Source organism: Petaurus breviceps, unplaced genomic scaffold (genome assembly GCF_028583685.1).
Source record: "Petaurus breviceps papuanus isolate PSGF00001 unplaced genomic scaffold, PetGlider_PUasm1.0 37, whole genome shotgun sequence".
In the NCBI taxonomy this organism is placed as follows: domain Eukaryota; kingdom Metazoa; phylum Chordata; class Mammalia; order Diprotodontia; family Petauridae; genus Petaurus; species Petaurus breviceps.
The window spans coordinates 101,635,062-101,640,807 of record NW_027186296.1 but is presented as its reverse complement, the minus strand read 5'-3'; the positions used below and the strand labels follow the sequence as shown (position 1 = coordinate 101,640,807).

General features: G+C 41.2%; 1 protein-coding gene across 3 annotated transcripts in view; it reads right to left on the bottom strand.

Annotated features, from left to right (window-relative positions):
- BUB3 (BUB3 mitotic checkpoint protein) overlaps window positions 1–5,746 on the bottom strand; it is a 555,213-nt gene that overhangs the window by 61,661 nt on the left and 487,806 nt on the right. The gene's annotated exons all lie outside the window — the stretch shown is intronic.

Here is a 5,746-nt window from a genome sequence, read left to right as displayed (position 1 = left end):
GTGTGTGTGTGTGTGTGTGTGTGTGTGTGTGTGTGTGTGTGTGTGTGGGGAGGGAACCAGGAGGAGAGGGAAGCAGGGAATAAAGATTTTTAAATGTTCTTCATTGAGCCCCATTTGAGTTACCCCTTTCCCAGCCTTCTTTCTCAAATATCAGTCCTTCTTCATGAATTTGGAGGATACAGTTCCTCCTTCAAGGAGAACTAATAAAAGGGACTTACTGCTTCATCCTTGAGAGGTGTGTCAAAAGGTAAAATATGGGTTGTGCTTGGGGCATTTAAAAAGACCTACCCAGAGTATACTTTGGAGCAGGTCTTTGACTGTTACCTAAGTACAAGTATCAACTCTGAGACTTGTTAGCCCAGAAATTGACATAGGGAAGCTTCTTAACCTAGCTGAACCTCAGTTTCCACATTGATAAATTAAAAAACCACTATCACACTTGTACAGCATTTAAACTTTTCCAAAACACTATCCTAACAACACTTAGATAGAAAAACAGTATCGTACAACTTGCCTCACAGAGTTTAGCTTAAAAAATCGTAAAGTTCTATAGAATGTGTTATGATCATTACCAGTGATTTCATTTACATAGGAAATTCCTAGTGAAGAACATCCCTCTATCAATGCAGTTCTGCACCTAAGATGCAATTTATAGTCTTAAAAAGTTGTCTGGGATATTAAAAAGGTTAAGGAACTTGCCCAGGGTATCAGAGGCAGAACTTGAATCCAGGTCATAATAAAATAGAGTTAGAGTTTCAAGAGGCCTTAGTGATAATGAAATACAAACCTTGGTTTTACAGAGGAGAAAAGGCCAGAGAGGTTGTCAACAAGCATTCTTCAGGTGCTTACTTTATGTCAGGCACCTTGCTAAACAAAAGGCAAAAAAACCCCCAAAAAACCAGAACAAAAGCCATAGTCCCTGCCCTCAACGAGTTTACATTCTAACAGGAAGACAACATGGAAACAGCTGGATAGATACAAGATATGAACCAACATAAGGTAATCTGAGAGAAAATGGCATTGGGGGGTTGGGGGAGGAGACTAAGAGGGGCCTGCTAAAATAGAGAGGATTTGAGCTGAGACCTGAAACAAAGCAGGAAAACTAAGAGAAGGTAAAATGGTAAAGCACCAAAGAGCAGAAGATAGAACATCTTATTTGAGGAATTGCAAATAGGCCAGTGTTGCTAAAATGTAGAGTTCGTGAAGAAGAGCAAAGTGTAATAAGACAGGAAAGGCTACAGTTAGGATTCAGGTTCTGAGGAGGTCTAAATGACAAACAATGCCGAAGAAGATTATATTTGCTTCTAGACTTAATGGGGAGGCATTAGAGCTCAAGTTTTTTTTTTCCTTTTTGGGTGAGGGTGGTAACATAATCAGACCTATACTTTAGAAAAATCACCTTTACAGGTGAATGGAGGATGGATTGGAGTGAGGAAAGAGTGGAGAAAGGAAGACAACTAAAAGATTCTTGAAATAGTGAGCTAAAGAAGTGATGAAGGCCTGAACCATGGTTGTAGCTGTGGGAACAGAGAGAAAAAATGTATTAGAGAGATCCTGTGAAGGTAGAAGTGAGAACATTGGACAATGAATTGGATATATGGGGCGAATGAGAGTGAGTGACAGAGGATGGCCTTTCCTGTTCACTTGGTTGTCCCTCAGGTCTGGAATTCTCTCCTTTCTCATCTCCCTCCTGACTTCTTTCAAGTTTCCACTAAATCCAACTTATTTCAAAAGCCTTTACCCATCTCTTTGAATGCTAGTGCCCTTCCTCAGAGATTACCTCCGATTTTGTATGTGTGTATATGCATGTATGTATATATAGATAGATAAATCTTATATGTATATAGCAAGAACAGCTAGATGGCACAGTGAATAGAATGCTGGCCCTAGAATTTTCTCAAATCTGGCCTCAGACACTTACTAGTTGTATGACCCTGGGCAAGACACTTAACCCTGTTTGCCTCAGTTTCCTCATCTGTAAAATGAGCTGGAGGAGGAAATGGCAAACCTCTCCAGTATCTTTGCCAAAAAAAAAACCCAAATGGGGTCATGGAGAGTCATACAGGACTTAACAACAACAACAAATGTATGTAGTTATTTGTACATTGTCTATCCCCACTAGAATATGAGTTCTTTGGAACCAGGGATTATTTTTGCTTTGCTCTGTAGCCTCAGTGCTTAGCACAGTGCCTAGCCCAAAGTAGGTCCTTAATAAATGTTTGTTGACTGACTATTTTGATGCCCTTAACAGTATTAAGGTCACACAGGGAATGGCTGAGGCAATATTCAAACCCATGTCTTTCAGACTCCATCCCATCATCATGTCTCATATCTTCTTGAGATCCTTCCTTCCATTATGATCACTATAATGCCAGAAGGTGATGTATTTCTAGGACCAACCATATTTAATAAACACTTCTGGGAGTTTCTCATGGGTCTTGGGCCACAATGTCTCTTTCTTGATATCTCAAAAAAAAAAAGCCTACTTCCCCAACTTGCTTGAAAGAGAGGTAGGCAGGTCCATAAAGCAGACAGTGAGGATTCGCTTGGGTAAGGCCATGAGGAGTCCTTCAGAGGAAGAGAAAAAAGAGGCCAAAATTGGAGGAGGGGAAAGGAGAGAGAGAGAGGGAGAAGGAGAGGGTATGAGAGAGAGAGAGAGAGAGAGAGAGAGAGAGAGAGAGAGAGAGTTGGGAAGGGGGGGAAGGCAGGGGAGAGAATGGTAAACTGGACATCAGAACAATGCTCTAGTTCCAGCTCTGAATCTAATTAACTGGGTCACTTTGGGCAAATCATTTCATTCTGTTAGAGAAAACACAGTAGCTATTTGCCTAAATTGTGCTGAAAAATCACATGCACTTTTTTTTTGCTGGGGGGATGGGGTGGGGGGGTATTATTCCTTAGAAACTATTCCTACATTTAATGTCAGAAAATTCCACTGCCTATTGACAGTGGGCAAGGTTAGTATGATATATTGGGAATGTGCATTGGATGTGGAGGGAAAAAAACTGGATTCTTATCTCAGTTTTTCTATTTACTACCTGTAAGCCTTTGAGTCTGTTTTCTGTTTCTGGACCTCAGTTTCCTTCTTGGTAAAATGAGGGAGTTGAACTAGATGACCTCTGAAGACCTCTCCAGCTTTAAATCCTATGAATGTATATAGATTAAAGGCTTAACAGCAAAAGTTCTATACCAAGATAAACACAAGGGGCTATAAGCTTCACATTTTTCCTATGAACCACAAATAACTTGCCCTGGCTCTGACTTCCCTTCTCTTGGTCTCAGTTTTTCCCTTTACAAAATGAGGGGGTTTGACAAGACACTCTCTAAGGAGATTTATGTTCTACTGTGAATTCACTTCACCTCTGTAATACCTAGGGCTCAATTCCAAGCCACATTTGCATCAACCCAGTGACCAGTAATAGGTCATTGCATTTTTGTAAGAATTTTCTGGAAAATAGAGAAGTGGGGGTCCAGAGAGCAAACCCTGCAGTTATCTGCATCATTCCCAGAAGATTCCAGATGTGCCCCCAGGATCCCAGTAACCTTTTTCTTCAGGCTCCTCCTCCCTCTGTGCCCAATAACACTAGTTGCCCAATTCAATTTAAGGAACTATGGTCTTAGAATAAGGTCATTCATTCCAACACCCTCATTTTACTGAGGGGAAACTGAGGTCCATGGAGGGGAGTTACTTTTTTAATATGATGGCAAGAGAAAACATCAGAATACCATGTGCATTTCTTCCATAAGCAAGAAGGGAGATTTGCAAGAATCTGATCACTTAGTCAACCAAGTAGAAACCAACCAGGGCCTGTCATTTCTTTTTTTTTTTTTATAAAAATGTGATTCTCTCCCCTCCACCACCTCCCCAACAACTCTCCCTACTCCCCCAAATCAAATCAAGGGTGGGGAGAAAAATACAAATCAATACAGACAAATGTCAAGACGTTTTAAAATGACATTTTCATTAACTCCATCCACCATGTTATGCCTGGGATATTGAATAAAGTACTTATAATATAATTACCAGAGTGAAATGACGATGGCTGCCTGGACCAGAGGCATAATCTTTAACTACTTAACTCCTTGATAGACTCATTAATGGACTAATTGATTAGGAGTTGGGAAAGGGAAGCAGGAGGGAAAGGAATGAGGGTTTGGGGGTCTGTGCAGGCCAGACTTTGGCCAGTGAGGGGCAGGTGCTGTCCTGTTTTACCACATTAACCTTTTCAAGGCTCAGCGGCAGGGTCGAGACACATTACAAATGGTCAGCTTTAATCATGATGTCAGCTCATTAACCCGGAAAGACCCCGCACTGAAATACAATTTAGGAAATCGTCCTTCATTCGGGCTGGGCTCAGGCTCAGGGCCCCCACAGCCAGACTCCACCTAAGTTCTCACCCATTGGCAGTTCTTATACCCTCCTCTCCTCTCTTCCTCCTTCCCCTCCTCTCTCCCCTCCTTTTTCTTCCTCTCCCCTTTTCTCCTCTCCCCTCATTTCCCTTCCTCTTCCTTCCTCTCTCTTCATCTTCTTTTCTCCTTTCCTGTCTTCCCTCCTCCTCTCCTCTTCTCTCCCCTACTCTTCTCTCCTTCCTCCTCCCCTCCCTTCCTTTTCTTTTCTCTTTTATCTTCTTTCTCTCCTCTCATCTTTTCTCCCTTTATTCTCTTTTCCTCTCCTCCTTTCCATGTTTCTTCTTTTCTCATTCTGTTTGTCTTCTCATCTCTTTATTCCCCTTTTCTTTCCCCCTTTTCCTTCCCTCTCCTTGCCTTTCCTCTCTTTATTCCTTCTCTCTTCTTAAAGTCCCATCAACCCTCTCCAATTTGACCATATCCCAGTGGAAAAGATTTCTCACCTGTATAGAGGTGAGAAACAGCCTGCAGACTGACTCACTCTTTCCTTCACCAAATTAGACAACCTTAAGTTTACAATGTAGATATTAAAAAAATAAACCCTCAGATGTGGCTACATTAAAGGATGGATCACCCCAGACAATTGCTACATTATTTAAGTTAAAATTAAACAGATATCATCAAAGGCTACTCTACACTAAATTGGATCATTGTATTTATATATACATATATTCATATATGTTATTTGCAGATAAGAGAGCACGGAATAAGAAAACAATGAAGTCAGAGAGAGAAGAAGAAAGGGAGAGGGAGGAGGAAGAAAGAAAAGAGAGAGAAAGGAAGAAGAGAGATGGGGAAGAGAAAAAAATTAGGAGAGGCAAGATAGAATAGAGAAAGGAGAACTAAAGAAGAAAGGGAAAGATGTGAGAAAGAGAATGAGGGGGAAGATACAAAGCAGGACAGGAAAAAATCTTAAAAAGAAGAAAAGCAGGTGGAAAGGGAGAAAGGAGAGGATAGCAGGATGATGACAAAGAAGAAAGGGGAATGTAAGGGATGAAAATCAATATGAGTAAGGATGGTGGGGAGAGGAAGAAGGAAGAATGATGAATTTTACACTGAGTGAAATGGTCAAGAAAGCTGACTGGAGAAAGCAGTAGGTGAGACAGGACCTGGGACCTAAGGTAGAGCTGGCTGTGAAAGCTGAAGAGGCAAATTTCCCAGATCTAGCAAATGCACAGGCGTTAATATGGCAGGGGAACCAGCTGCACCTGTGAATCCTGTGAAGAATGAATTCTAGGTGCCTTTCCTCAGCACATGGACATGAAGCTATGGAAAGTTTGGACTGAATTCTTGAAAATGTTCTGAATCTTATTTTATTTATCAGACCACTTATTCTTCA